This window comes from Anastrepha ludens, chromosome 6, assembly GCF_028408465.1.
Source record: "Anastrepha ludens isolate Willacy chromosome 6, idAnaLude1.1, whole genome shotgun sequence".
NCBI classification, from domain to species: Eukaryota; Metazoa; Arthropoda; class Insecta; order Diptera; family Tephritidae; genus Anastrepha; species Anastrepha ludens.
This window is the reverse complement of record NC_071502.1, coordinates 45,987,189-46,004,213: the sequence shown is the minus strand read 5'-3', so window position 1 is coordinate 46,004,213 and position 17,025 is coordinate 45,987,189.

The following is a 17,025-nucleotide window of genomic DNA, read 5'->3' as shown; positions in this document are numbered from 1 at the left end:
ATATTTTACAATTCACAAAAGAGAGCTTAAAGTAAAAAAGTGATTACAGAAGGAAAGTCAAAGACAATGCTTTGGCTTCGCACTTAAACAGATTGCTTTGATTCAGTATGAAAATAAGAAAATATTAAATATCAAAGCATAGTAAAAAGAGCGGGGAAAAAGCATACATATATACAGTTTGTCTCATAATTCTTTTCACAATTTACTTTTGTAAGGTATCGTTCTTTTCTTAAGAGATTCGATTACGGTATATTACTCATATTTTCTTTTCTTTTTTTTTTTTGTAGGAAAATAATTTTCTGGGCGTCCTCTATTTGTTCCCGTCTCGAAATTACTTTCACAACTCAAAGAAACGTAAACGGGCACTAGAAACATAACGGTATGCTATGGTTTTGTTATTTTTGCTTGCTGACGGACGTAGCGTTAATTAGCCAGGTGACACAAATGATTTGTGCTCTTCCTTATATTGCATCCACATGAAATCGGCTTTGTAATGATGACGGGTTATCATCGTGTGAGTGAAAATATGGCGGCACTCGCAAGTCGTTGTAAAAGTTTGTGCAGCCGGCCTGGCGGCAAGATGTCATTAAGAGGAGAGGGAAGTTTTCCGGGATCAATAAAGTTGCGTTCAGTAATTTTTTATGAAAATTAAACACAATACAAGAGTTTCAACGAATTCTGCGTTTTCTAATATCCATAGATTTGTTTTAAATCAGTAAATAACTCCGAAAAGCAAATTTAGCTTCGATTAGCTGGTACTTCCATCAGATAAAGTTGTTGGTCGCAAGAGGTTAATGTAAGGAAAAGGCGCAATATTATAAGTTGCGCAGAAAACGAAAATCGGTGAGAGTTAAACACTCCAGTGGCAGGCCAAAAAAGTCACGCCATGTATGGAAAGGTCTATAGTGGAAAAAATTGACGAAAAGCAGTACTCGGTTGCCCATATTCGACGGACCCATGTGCAGCGGACCCTGTAGTGCAGCCTTAGGATGTTAGCCGTATGTTTTGAAGACCGTCAGTGCGTGAAAGTAGGTCACGAAACAGCCCGAAGGATTTTCCTAAAACACAAATTTTCATCAAAAGCTGCAAGAAAAGGTCACAAGTTAATTTTGAAAAACTACTTCCTTTTTTTTTTGCTCTGGGATAAGGTTTTACTTTTATTTTTTTGCAGAGGGACTTTCAAATTGCCAGAAAGATTGACCGAAGTCCAAATGTTGTTGATCTTTACCTGAAACAGGGTACCTCCTATGCGAAGAACAACAACGGCTATGACACCGAAGGAAATCGGTAAAATCCTCAGGATTGCATCAAATTCGCCCCTTCCAACAACAAAAATTAAATAAATGGCAAATATTAAAGCCAGCAAATTTATTATTCAAAGGGCTATTCTAAAAGCATCACATACAAAATTACTAAAAAAAACCGGCTTTGAATAAATTTCGCAAAGAACGCCGCCACATGGCTTGGAGAACTGTTAAAAATAACGATCGCTGTGAATGGAAAAAAAGTAGTACTTAGTGACGAAAAGAAGTTCAATCTGGATGGACCAGATGGATGCAATTACTGTTTCCATGACTTAAGAAAGGAGGAAAGGTACTTCAGTTGACACCACAGCCGTGAAGGAGGTGTTATGGCTTGAAGAGCAATATGGTACTATGGCGCGTTCAAATTGAAAATTCAGTCCACAAAACGACGAGAAACAGCTATAAAGCTCAGTTGAGATCATCTTTTCCCGAGATTCTTAAAACATTAGGGCCTACTAATTGGATCTTTCAACAGGGTTATGCACCCGTACACACTTCAAGTGCGGCCAATACTTAGATTGCAACTAAAAACGTTGAAACTTTAGCATGGCCACCGTTTTCCCCAGATTTGAAAGAGTGGACAACAATTTGAAGGCAAAAGTGTTTCATTCGAGTCATTAAAACGGCCTGGTCTGAAATTTCATTAGGCTATCGGAAAATTTGTACAAATGCATTCTTCAACGCATTTACGAAGTAATTTATAAACAAGGTGGCAGCACAAACTATTAAGCTTTAAATAATAAATAAAAAAATAAAAATGTCCTATATTTATTATTATTATTATTTCTTATTTTTTTAGTGCCTCCATTCAAACGATGCAATAAATCGAGCACAGTACTACATCTGCTGCAGTTTTACTGGTGTGCAATATCATTAGATGGAATAATATTTTGATACATGTTTATTTTCGAACAAAGTACAGCCTTCACTTGAATTATCAGAAAACCCTCGATTGCTATATCAAATACGGTTGCTGTAGTAACCATTGTGTTCCATAAAAATTATTGCCTCTAATCAAGTGAACCGAACTGACCAGTGAATAGGTATATAGCCCTGATGGACTTACCAGACTGTGGAAAAAGACGTTATAACGCTACGTAACGAGAATATTATTCCCACAGTGAAGCTTATGCGGTTGTATTTGTAGCAAAGGTGTTGGTGAAATTAATATTATTGAGGGCAACATGAAAAAAGGATTATATTCAGAAATTTAACGTAACAATTTGAAACGAAGTGTGCAAAAATTTGGACTCCCTGATCCAGAAAATCTTAATAAATTGTTATTCAGATTATACTAAGATAACGAACCCTAGCAAAAGTCTTTCATATGCAGGTTTTGGTTGCTAGAGAAAAACTCAAAAGTACCAGATACTCCTGTCCAAAGCACAGATGTTCAAAACTTACAGTCGTATTTGAAAACAAAAGTCACAAAAAGGTGTCCTACAAACCAAAACAACTTGATCCGGTGCATCAAAAAGGAGTGGGAAAAGATTCCACAGGAATATTACCAGAAAAAGCAATTCCATCAATACCCAGAAAGTTACAATCAATAGTAAAAATACTAATAAAAAATAGGCATGTAAGTTTATTTGGTCTTTAACAGCACTGCGCCAAATATAGCAACTTTCTTTTCCTTTTTTTTTTAAATCGTTTCAAGTAAATAATGATATTTTTTCACAAATGGCATACAAATCGAATAAGTTTGTTTTGGTATAAAAAAATAAATAAATATTTATTAGGTCGGGGAATAAATTCGTAGCGTTCTTACCGAAGACATTTATTTAAACAAAATACATAAATTATATCAAAAAATTAATCAATTATATATTCGTCATTGTTATTTACAAGCTCTTCCTAGCTCTCGACCAATTTGCTGATGCCGTTCCGCCAAAAACCATCTGGTCTGGTGCCAAAGAAGTTGTTGATCGATCGATACAAGGTTCGGAGAATATGGCGGATGCTGAAGGGCCTGCCAATCGCGCTCTTGGAGTGCAGTTTTGATGACTTGTGCCTGACTTTGTCGTGAAGGAGTTTTACCATCATTCACGCGGAGTAACTGGGCATTTTTGGGCTCCTTGTTGACCAAGATATTCTTTTCGAGCATTAACCAGTGCACCACTCTCTCCCAGTCCCACCAAACACATATCATAATTTTCCTTGGATGGAGATCCGACTTGGCTCTCGACTTAGGCGTATCTCCTGGGGCCACCTACTCCTGTCGTAACTTCATATTGATGTATAGACACCATTTCTCATCTTCCGTAGCGATTCGGTACAAAGAGCGCTGTTTATGACCGTGTGTTCCTCGATGGTGGGCGAGCTGCTGATAAACAATTTGAAGGCGACTTTCCTTGTTTTCTTTTTCATTGAGCACGTGAGGCACCCAAGCTCCCAAATTCTCGGTAAATCCCATTCAATGATTGAGAATCGTTTTATGATCGCAGTTTATTTTTTCCGCCATTTCACGACTGGTTTGGCACCCGTTCTCCTTAAAAAGTGATTTCAGGACGTATCATCGACGTCAAAGTCACCATTTTTGAACTTTGCAAACCATTTGCGTGCAATCGACTCGCCTATGACACATCTTCTATAAGCGTCGTAAATGTCCCGGGCTGCTTCGGTAGCTTTTGACCTCGATGAAAAGCAAAGAAGTATCGTTGTAAAATAAAAGAAAATATAAAAACGCTATGAACTTATTCCCCCATCCAAAACATCACTTTCGAAATTCACTTTAAACGTATTTCCTTGTCAACTATTTTCATAGGAAGAGATTAATGCAACAAACTGTTCATACATATATAAATATAATAAATACGCGCATTGTTTCTCGAAGCAAATACTATATTTATCTCACAAGTACACAGACAAATTGCAGAAGCCATAGGGTTGACCTTATTTGTGTTGGCGATAACATTTCTAACTACTTATCTTTTCTTACATCAATTTTCCATAAAGATGTAGTTGAGATACCATATAAATCAGAGTTTCCAATTTTACGCAATATTTATAAAAATTCAAAAAATTTTCTTTAAAATTTCAAGGTTTTTAATCAGAATTCAAACAAAATTTTTATTACAGTTTTACTATTTTGTGCTTTGCCTATGGTTTTAAAAGATACGATCACATTTCCTTGGGGAAAAACAAAATTTTAAGATGGAGCATTTTTGATTATCAGGAGCCTAGAAATTGTATATTTATGTAGAAGTTAATTAAATTCAAAACTCCAAAAAAGGTTTACGAAAAACTTCGATTTCCACTAAAGATTTTTGCTTGTTCTCGTCAAGGCTCTTCTTTATTAATGAAGGGAGGGCCTGGAATTCCATTTCAGAATTTATCAAGACTGCTATGAATAGAGGAAACCAACAGGTAATTCACAATTATTTCAATTCTGTAAATTGAATGTGACTGCAATTTAACTGTCTTGTTTTCTCGATTGCCCGTATTTTCTTTTTTTACTGCTTTGTATATATTTTTAAGCGCTTTGCTCTTCTCAACTGTCTATAAAGGGTGGTTAAGTTTTAAGGACCGGTGTTGATTTTGAATAAAATACAATTTTTTTAAGAATATAATATCATTTCTCTTTATTATGATAAAATTGGTATGGCTCAATTACGTATAGAATAAAATATTGGCCAAATGGCGGCATACCTCCATCCGACGGTCCAAATTTTCGATGACGCTTAAGCATAATTGAGGTTCTACGCCGTTAATGTGCCGAATTATCTCATCCTTTAGCTCTTGAATTGTTGCTGGCTCATCGACGTACACCTTTTCTTTTAAATAACCCCAAAAAAAGAAGTCCAACGGTGTCGTTGACGTTTAGGTGTGATTCACATTCAACATCGGCCCTTGCAATTTATCCACCATTACCTTTAAAGGCTTACATTTACACTCGCGATTTTAATCAGATGTCCAATTCTAGCTAGCTAAATTTCTCGGTTTCTAAGAAGGAATGTTTTGTACTATTGAACTCCGTCTTTTAGTTAGTTAGAGGTAAGTTTGTAATTAAATTATGTACATATTTGCATTATGATTAAGTTCTGATAGTCAGTCTGAAATTTTATTTTCCTGACTCCTTCAAAAACAAAAAAAAAAACAAAATATATAAAAAAAAATATCTCAAATAAATAAAAATAAAATACGTTTCCAAAATGGTTCCGCATTAAATGTAATTCTTAATTCTGATTTCTGAATATTTTTATATTTTATATTATATATAATATTATTTAAGAATAAGAGCATCCCTAACAAAAAATGTTCTTAATATATATTTGTTCAGTCGTTGTTAGTATATACGAATCAAACATCCCCTCTCTATTTATGCGCAAGCTGCTTTTGTAAAAATTCTTTCTGAAATCTTTCAAAAAAAAAAGTTAATACGAAATCAGAAATTCAATCTCAATTCAATCACATAAAATAAGAATTTTACAAAAATAATGGGAACGCAGCACAAGTAAAAAAACAGCAAACGTATAGAGCTCAACAAAGCAAACAGGAAATGTTTATTGTTAAAACACTTGTTTATTTTTTTTTTTTAATCTGACTGGTGCTGGCCCATGTATTTTTTTTTTGTCGAAGCGGAAGTGCATATAACAGCGCGAAAGTGACTGACTGAGCTGTTGGCTTTTGGTGTCCAACAAAAGCGTTGCTGTTGCTGATCTCATCGCCACAAGCGACAACGCACAACATACAAAGGCGGCAGCTGCACAAAGTTGTAGAAAAAGTAAGTAAAGAACTGCCTAAGTTCGCGCGGAACCGCACTTATACATCGTGTACCAGGCGCATGTTTTTCCAAAATTCTTAAAGAATCGCAAAACTTTATCTTTTATACACACTTTAACCAAATTTTCTTTGATTAGTAAATGAAAAATTAAATATCTGGAGTTTTCGAAAATTGAGTGTCAGTTTTTTTCAGTTTTAAAATTATTTTTGAAGTGAGCGCATGCACCCACCAGCAGAAGTCTGCACACAATGATGATTCTCACAATATTCATAATGATTTTTATTTATGTTAAAAATTGTTCATTATAATTTAAATGGCAAGAACAGCATAGTCAAGGTTTAAAATTTAAATTCAAGCGAAAAAATTTTACAAATTTATATTAAAAAAAAATTTTATCCCATTTTTAATCAGATTATTTAGAAATTTTCAAATTATGCAGTTTTATAGCTCATTTAATTTTAGTGCAATAAATATAATTGTGTAATAGTTCGAAATTTACATTGATTTTTTTTTTTTAATTTTTTCCGCTAAGGGTCCTATGTATTTTCATTTATAAACCCATAAAAATGATTTTTATTTTGGAAAAATGCCGTTTTATAGCATACCTACATTAAAAAAATTGTATATAAAATAAATATAAAGTTATATAAAATTATATAAATTGTTTATTTTATAAAATTTGTATATAATTCGTATATAAAATTTTTTTATTCGTTTAACTTTCTTGAATTTTTCTTGAAAGTTTCAAACTTTGATTTATATTCCTTCATGCTCCTTTATGTTTTTAGTGTTTCACTTCAGCTGCAAAACAAACAGTTCAGACCTAGCAGGCTTAACAGCAGCCTAGATTTGACGGGCGCTAGTGCGCGCACTGGTATAATAAGAGAAAACTGAGCTTTCCCGCGCAAAAATAATTGCATATTTTTCAGCGCGAGCTTCCATGCGTCGCCTCTGTTTTTGTTTGTGGTGAATGTGTTTGTGTGCAAGTGAGCAGACGATAATGGTTTATTTCAAGTGTAAATAAGGGAAGCGCGATGAAGAGGAGTAGTTTTTATACATGCTAGCTTTTAGTTTTCCACTTCCATTGGGAATAAGCGAAAAATTTAAATAAATGAATACTTTTTGAGTGCAACTCAACAGAGTACAAGTAAAACAAAAGCAAGGAACAGGAAGTCTATGATGATGTTGTAAAGGGTATTTCAAAAGTGACGCCCAATTGTCATAGTGAATAATTCCGAGGCGGCACCTTTTTTTTTATGGCATCTTTGATATTTGTCAAGTAGACAGATATGAAATTTTAGACGTAGAACAACAGGTTAAAATTATGGAAACTTATTATGGAAATGGTCCATTTTTAAGAAAAACATATAGCAAAATTTGTGATTCTTTGTGAAAATAATCGTCCGAATGAGTCGGCAATACGAAGGTAAGTGCAGAAATTTCAGGAAAGTGCTTCTGTTGAGGAGAGAAAAATAAATGTCAGTCTAAAAATTTAACATTCTGTTGAGAATATTGCTACTCTAGCGCAAAGTGTTGCTGAGCAATCTTCCACATCGATATCTATCGACGTTCTCAACAATTTCGCATTTATGAATTGACTGTTCAGCGGATTTTATCAGTAGAAGTGCTCATGATGGACATTAAAATGTAATTTTTTACACATAATTATTAAGAGCCTTTTTTCAAATAGTGAAACCAGAGAGAATCCAAATTTGTACATATCTTAAGGGGTCCTAGTGGTCTAGAATTTTCAAAAAATCCATTTTTTTAATATTTCGAAAACATAGGTGATGTTCTTCACAACGTCAATGGCTATCGCTCGTACTAGAATCATATTATTATTTCAATTATTCCGTACTTTTTTGATTAAAAACTGAAAAAACCCGATTTTTAGAGTGTCAATTCAAAACCGCGCCATTTTGTCAATTTTTAACTACAGTCATACTGATCAATAATTTTTTTGGTTTTTGTGTTTCAGATAAAAAGATGAGCCATAATGGCTATCACCGTCCAGGCCCAATTTTTCGGGAAGGTCAACTTCAGCGCCATTTTTGAAATTATTAAAATTAAACTTTTTTCATTTTTGTATGTAAAATAAGTGAAGTGAAAGGCATAAAAAAATGTAACTATCGTTTTTTATTTTTTTATTGTAAAAAAAAATCTTGAAAATACCATGATTTTTTTAGCCTTAGAAACACCCTTTACTGCTCTCATAATATAGTTCTTATGTATTTAGTGATATATATTGCAGACCCTCCCACTTATCCCTATCAATTGTTGTGTAACTTTATTGCTAGGTTCGTCGGTGCTTAGTGGCAGTGCGTGCTTGAGTGCAGTGAATTGGTGTGATATCTGACACTACTCACACACTTGAAATGCGCGTACTCACGTTTACATAGTTAAATACCTAGATATTTAAATACAAACCGCCTGGATGCATGCACACTAATAAACACGTGCACAGCCATGCAAATTATTAAAGTATAAGTATATGTTGGCGTACGCGTGACCTATCAGGCTAATCTAATTAAGTGACTCTGAAGTCAAGTTGAGTCGAACCGGCTGAAGTTGAATGAAGTGTCACGCATTTAAGTGCCAATGGGAAGGTCAGCCACTTACCAGAAGCCTTTCAAGTTCAGATGTGTGCGTATTGAAACAAGTAGCTTTAGTTTAATGAGTAATTAGGAGATAGTTCCGACTAGCCTTCTGTAGCGATATTGGGTTTTAGCAATGCTACTGAAAGTACTAAAAATATTCTAATTGTTAATTTTTTCAGATGTACTCTGTTTGCTCTGTGTGTATTTATATAGGAGAAACCCAAGAACTCGCAATGGTTCGAAAAAAAAATTGTAGTTATTTTCTTCATTTTTCAGACCATCAAGGATTTTCCAGCTGATTAGCCAGAGCGTAACGTTTTAACCATCGCCACAACCGCTGAAGTAGCTAGAATAGCAGACTAGTGTATTAATAATTTGCGCGCTTGTTGAGATTGGGAGATCTCAATAATATATTTGAGTTGCAATGCCTAAAGCGAGAATTAGTAAGCCAACATTAACTTTGTCTGGGATATAAATAATTTTTGTTTAAATGGAATTAACTGAACCATTTGTTACATCTTATTTATTATTTATTTCATGTCCAAATATCGTAGGACTAATAAAATTTTTGAAGTCGCTTTTTACTGTAGAATTCAATAAGACGGAGTTTCCGGAATCACTGAACGCACATATTTTCTATGATCTTTTAGCATAGTTCGAGCTATATATTGTATAAAGGTTTATTTTTTAGCTATTCTCCTTTTAAACAGTTGGTTTAAACAGCTGACGCACATTTCGAGTTTTGTTTCACTGTCAAACATCTTCAGGTCTATAATTTAACCATGAATCGTCTTACAAACGAACAACGCTTGCAAATCATTGAATTTTATTAATATATAAAAATGTGTGTTCTGTTAAGAAAGTTTAAAGTCGAAAAATTGTGTTCAGCGACGAAGTTCATTTTTGGATCAATGGGTACGTAAATAAGCAGAATTGTCGATTTTGGGTGTGAAGATCAGCCAGAAGAATTGCAAGAGCAATGTATCCAGAAAAGGTCGTAACGTAACTGTGAATGGTGAGCGCTACCGTGAAATGATATCCAACTTTTATTTGCCCAAACTGCAAGAGCTTCACTTGCATGACATGTGGTTTCAGCCAGACTGTGCCACATGCCACACAGCACGCGTAACAATGGACTTGTTGAGAGGGGAGTTCGGTGAACATTTTATTTCACGTTCGGGGCCTGTCAATTGGCTACCCAGATCGTGCGATATAACGCCTTTAGATTACTTTTTTTTTGGGCTATGTTAAAGCTCATATATATTCAGACAAGCCTGCTTCAATTAACGCTTTGGAAGTCAACATTAAAGCATTTATATGTGAGATACCGGCCGAAACATTGGAAGGAGTATGCAAAAATTGGACTAAGCGGATGAACCATTTGAAGCGCAGTTGCGGTCAACATTTGCATGAAATAATCTTCAAACATTAAATTATAGGGACTGTACTATCGATTTAAATAAAAATTTCATGCATTTTTCTGAACTTTACTTGTGTTTTTTTCAAAAAATTTCCTATAGCTCTTAAAAAATCACCCTTTACTTATAAATATACTGCGTATTTTATCATTCTTCAGCTGAGGAATCGTGTTGGGATTAAATATTACCAATGGTGTTAAATCACATGATCTCGGCAGCCATTTGGCCTCTTTGTTTTGTGAGATAATTCGTCCTTGGAACTTCGTTCCTTATAATCCGTGGCAATTGGCACCGTACTTTTCCAACCATATGGACTTTTCAAGTCCATGTAATATAATTCACCCCTTTAACAGGGTTGTGGGGTACTCGTTTTAAAACCTAGAACACATTTAATAGCATGAAATTGCGCAAAATTGCGGCGGGAACGGATTTCTTGCCGTCGGTTATTTTACGGCAGCAAAATATTTAGATTCATTTGCATTTTCTCCGCTGGATTGGTTTTCTAATCACTTGATAAAAATTTGTTTGTTTACAAGCAATAGCAGCCAAATAATATTTACTCCATTTCCACAAGAAAACGCGGAAAATATCTTCTTCTTCTTTATTTCCGGAAAATATTTTCTTCTTCTTTTTTACAATTTGTTACCGAATGTAAGCGATCATGTATAAAATATAATATAACTATAAAATTCTATGCATACAAGATTAAATGAATACAATAAAGCTTAACAAATATGCTCACAAAAATGAAAACATTTTTATAAATTTTTTATAATATTTGAAAAGCGTCTCTGTTTCGGGCTAATTCCAAAAGATGACCGATATTTTGGACTCCGATCCATTGACGTATATTTCGCAACCAGCATATTTTTTTTCCTCCGATGCCTCGTCTTCCTTCAATTTTTCCTTGCAGTATAAGTTGCAGAAGATTATACTTTTGACTTCGGCATATATGACCCATTTAGGCTGTTTTTCTGCGTTTAATGCACCGTAGAAGCTCTCTTTCGCTATTTACTCTTCGAAGAACTTAAGAGTTTGAGACACGGTCGGTCCACGGAATTTTGAGAATGTTTCTATCAGATTCATATCAGAAATTTTCATCGTCCAAGTTTCCATGCCATACAACAAAACTGACCGAACATAACATCTAACAAAACGTATTTTTAAGTTTAAATTTAAATTATGGTTTTTTAGAACGCTGCTGTATTTATAAAAAGCAGCTCTGGCCATTTCTATGCGGCAAAATATCAGTTAATTAGAAAATTTTTTGAAACAATGGGCTGCAACGAGTTACATCACAAATATAGCAAACGAAAAGATTTCACTACAAAATTTGTTTCATTATAATCACAAAGTGTCAGCAGAAAAGCATTCCTTCGCAAAAGTGTTTTTCCGACCGCGTCGCAATTCTGTTTAACTAGCCGAATTTTCCGACGGAAATAGGTCTGTTGATCACCACCCGTTAACCCGTTACCCGCTATCCAGCTGCAATACTGTTTTGGACCTCAGGCCATAGAACGACAATTAATTTTTTTTTTATTTTGTAACGTAAATATATTTATATTTCAAAAAACGTGTAACAGACGAAAAATATTTCTGAAAATTTGGTTTTATCGAAAGCCAAAGGTTCATTTCACTAATTTAAAAACCAAAAAAGTTCTACCTACTTCACTTTTCGGTATTTCACAACGAAACGGTGCAGTTCTTCACTTATTGAAATAAGGTTTTAGCATTTATACAAGGTTTTATAATTCATAATAGGTAAAAAGAGTACTTTTAGCAATTTTTGAGAAAAGTGCATAGTAGTGATTTTTTATCTCTGAACAAAATAAAAAAATTGGCGTAGCTCGTCCACAGGTAGCTGTTGGCGTCCGGCGGCCTTAGGGCCACGAGCACCCGCAGGATAATATCTCTCAGTCAATATGTAGAATTCCGCTTTCTGAACTAAATAGTATATAAAAATTGATCCCTTTTGGTTGACTGGGTTTTTCATGTTTCGTTTTATTCTTTTCTCATTATTGTTCCTTTGACAGTTCCTATTACAGGCATTTAGAAGAGCGTTTGTGATAAAAATGAAGCCAAGTATTATTTAGTAAAAAAAACTTTAAACCAAATGTCCAATATTTCCATTATTCCATTCATGAACCATTAATGACATTTATTTTTGCAAGATAATCTCTTTCAAATGTTGGCCCCAACTGCGCCGTAATTCGGCCATCAGTAAACATCAATTTTCAATTACTCGGAGGAGGACTTCGGTCCTTATAACTGTAGTAATTTTGGCTCCCAATGCCTCAATCGAAGCTGGTTTATCCACACAGCATTTAGACTTTACATACCCCTATAAGCAAGTAGCGCCGCCTTGTTGGAACCAAATGTTGTGGAGATCACGGGCGTCATTCAGTTTTATTTTCAATTTTGCCGATGGTTTGCCGAATAGTGCGTTCGAGAAGACGGTTATATACGCCATAACTTGGCCTGAGCGCGCGACGAACACTTTTCACAGAGCGTCGATTTTCGTAATATGCTTGTATGATTTGTAAACGGTTTTGAGGCGCAAGTCTTTCCATTATGAAATGTTAATGAAAAGTTATTTATAAAGTTTGATAGTAGCCACGCGGAATCTATCAAAAAACCGTATTGGGAAAAGTACCTCCAATCTGATCACCCTTCATTAAGATGTAAGTATTTTTAATATATCTAATATATAATAAAAATCGTAATAATTTAATTGCAACATCGCTTAAGGTAGCAGAGAAATGAGGCTAACTTTACTAAAATATGTCTCCAACTAATTAAAAAGAAAAGTTTGTATTATCATGTAATATACATAGGTATATAAGTCGCTATTCATAATAGTGCCATATAGAATTCCCTGTACCTTCTAGATAAATACTCATAGTTAATATCCTCATTGTTCCTATTCCTTGTGCTTTACTTCATTACATTATTCGTACTGTTCATCGAAGGCATTCAGCATAGAGAAGCTCTGCTCAGTATCCTGTTACTTGTATTATTGATTGACATTCGGCTAATTAGATCAATCACGACCATTAGTAAAGAAAACAGCAAGACAGCTGAATGGCGCATAATACTGGCGGAAAAGGAAGGGAACTTGAATACTGTAATACTGTTAATGTTCAAACATGAAAATCTCCGAGCCAAGCGGCAAATCACCTAGCGTCTTTCAGGCTGAAATTCAAGCTACTTCAATCTGTGCGGGAATAAATTACATTTATGAAGGGCAACAAGGGTGCGCACTAGGGTGGGTCGATTTAAAAATCGCTCATTGCTCTGTGAAAATCGTATTCTAGGGATCAAAATAAGAAACTTTGCCGAAGGAACCATACCTCTAAAACGAATTTTGATGTCCCTCAATTTGGGTCGAACGAAAAATCCCACTTTGACCCATTTAGAGTGCTCCAATCAAGTCCAAATGTATGACCGACCCCCACTAACTTTGGACGGCCGATCCACCCATGCCAGTAGCACACCCCCTGCAACTCCCCTGGGGGGTTCCCCATACAATCATATCAAAATATCACCATTTTTGGCCTTTACATGAGAAAAGAAACTAAAAAGTTCGACCCAAATTGGGGGACATCAGAATTCGTTTTAGAGGTATGGTTCCTTCGGCAAAGTTTCTTATTTTGATCCCTAGAATATGATTTTCATAGAGCGATGGGCGATTTTTTTGCCTCCCCACAAATCGACCCGGCCTAGTGCGCACATATCAATATACTCGGAGAATCAATACTGTCAATAAGATTCCACAGAATGTGAAGCTAGTTTATGAATGCTTTAACTACCTAAACCAACTTAGTGCAACAAATAATATTGCATTTTACTGGGTTCCGGGTCATTTTCGAATAAAAGGTAATGAAATTGCTGATATACTCGCTAGGGCGCGGTCCAGAATCATACTGTGTTATTAACTGGGTAGAAATAAAATACAGGACAAATAGTTGAGAGAATAATCAAAGAATTAGACATTGAGAAGTCAAACAAAAACTCCCTCAAGCCAAAAGGCTTATAATACCTTTTACCTACAATAGGGAATCTCATAACGCGCGTAAAGTAGACATAAGAAAAATAGTTGGTTTTCTGACAGGTCATTATTGCGTAAATTGCCCTATCTCAAAAATTCACAATGGGAATGATAAAGAGTGTAGAATCTGTCTGGAGTATGAAAAAACCACAGAGCATATTTTTGTCTGTATTGTTTTGATAAAGATATAGACTGCACATTTTTCAACGAGATCAAGTGGATCCGAATGAAAGCAAGAATGCTCTTGTTGCAGATATTCTGAGATTTGTAGGCAAAGCAGAAAGTTTACTAAAATCAATTGGCTTTCAACCGATTCCCAACTTGAAGTAGGGAACATCTATGTTATACAGAGGCTGATGTAATAATTAATGTAGCAGTGGCAATCAGTATGACTAGTATTAACTAGTATTTCTAAAACCTGTAGTGGGGCGCAAACGATATTTTAGGTCGAAGTGCCGGCCATTGGACATACTACAGATAAAAAATTATAACAATTATTATTATTTATACTGCTTAAGGCCATAATGCTAATGGCACAATGAAAGCAAGAAAAGAGAAAAAAGGCATTCAAATTGGAATCAATTCGGCATGTTGATAATGTCGTGTTTACCCACCTGAATGGCGCTATGTATTTCCATAAAGAATGAACTTCCCGACAAAGATATTTTCCACTGGCTGCCGAATAAATGTGTATAACATAAGCCAAAGCTGTCGAATGCTTCGGGTTTGGAATACTTCTAAAATTAGGCGGTATTACTTGAAAAAAGCAATTTCAAAACGTTTTTTCACACAATACCTAATTTTTTTCGGCAAAGCTGACTTTTCAAATCCTATCAATTCACACACCGAAGCAGAAATAACACCTAAGGCCATCCTTTACATTTCCGAATTTTTTAGGAATATTTCAAAGGCATCTCCTCGCAGATGCACGATAACGTAAATGTACTAGGAGACAACCGTACGGTGTTCTATTTATGTCAGCGACAATGTAACGACACAATACTTTAGTAACTCGGTATATAAAAGAAAAATGTTTGGCGACAATAAAAGCTTTGGAATAACGAAGAGATCTTAAATACATTTTAACGTTAAAAATTTCGGTTTTATAGACATGCACCTTGAATATGCGTATGCCTTTGGGACGCAACAATAATCATGCACTCTTTTCGGTTATGTTCAATTTTTTCAGTGTAAGTTTATTAGTGAAGTTTGTATGGAATGAAGCACCTAAGTATGTGTAACAGTCTCGCTTTTGCAAATGTTTATTTGCGTTTGTTTTGGGCTTGAAAAACATAAAATTTATCGTAATAAAATACTTGTTTTCATGTTCAATTATTCACACAACTAATAAGCTATATCTTGAGAAAAAATTAATATAATTACAAAAGTTATTCTAGAAAAAATTCGCAGAGTTATTTCATAATTACAACTTATATAAATTTAACAAAACTTTGCTCCATGAATAAAAAGTAGGCAGTAGGATTAAACATTTATGGGCTAATCAATGATCCAGCCTCCTCTGTTTGGGTTGCTTCGTACTAGATAAATAAAAATATTATTTTTATCTTAAATAACAGCATAAATTTGTAGTAAATATAGAAAGCCTTTCTGGAATCAGTTCGGGATTTTTAGTTCGGTATTTTCGCAATTACATAAAATATACCTGAAATCCAGAAGTAGGCAATTAGTGATGATATTAAACTTAGTGTTTTAAAGAATTAAAAAAAAATATTTCCCGGGACTAGTCCCGACAACTTGGAATTGCGTAAACATATTCTGAAATACCACTCTAAACAACTATGAAACTTCTAATATTACATTCATAGAGTTTTTACCGAACTTAAAAGGTTAATAAAGGTATTCAGTTGTGCGATTCACTAACTTTTAACGATTCGACAATTGTTATTGTAGTTTTGTCTACAGTATTTGCCGTTTGCGCTAACGATTTTGCTATTCGCAAACTAACGCTAACTAACACTAAACCTCTGTCTTCTTCTATTTATTCTAAATGATAGAGAGTGGTATCATTGTCAAATGAAATATCAAAATGAGTGAATAGTTACATGTTTGACTGCTTCTTCAATTGCATTTCCACGAAGTAAAAAAAAGAAAAATACTTAATTTTTTTTTTTTTTTTTTAAAAATGACTTTTGGCACTTAGGAAGCATCACCCTTGCGTAAAACATGGAACGGTTGACTGCATTTGTTACACAATGCCCGAGGTCTGTTAAAAAAGTTAATTTAAATTAAATTTATTCAACTATTGGCTCGCCTGGACTCTTCCATTGGGACGATTGGGCTATGGTTTCCATGTCATAACTATATACCCATAAATTGTCATCCGTTATGTACATCTGGATCATCGTTGACGTCATGCAACGTTGCTTTTGGTCAAAATTAAGCAACGTTGGACACTTCGCTGCCATATGCTTTTGCCCAAAATTTTCGAAAAATTGCATAGCATAAGCCAACCGATATGCCACTATGCCGGTAGCCTCAGCAACTTCTCTAATTGTGATTTGACGATTCTCCAGAACAATTTTCTTAAATTTCTCAAACTTTTCATCGGCTGTTGATGTGCTGGGGCGTCCAGAGGGAGCGTCGTCACTCACATCTTCACGACCTTTTGTATAAAGCTTGTACCAATTGTAAACATTTTTTTGACTCAGACTACTCTCACCGTTTGCCACTGTCAATATTTTAATGTTTTTTGAGCACTTAATTCCATTTTTTACACAAAATTTGATGCAACTTTTTTGAACAATTTTTTTCGATAGCTGAAAATCGTCGAACATGCAAAACACTTGTCTTATTTATGCCTCTCATAAACAAACGAAACATGCCATATTGCTAAAACCGTGAACATATTTTCGAGACGAGTGTACCGACATAAAAAAAATAATCGCAAATCGAATGTACGCAGCCCGCGAAGTTT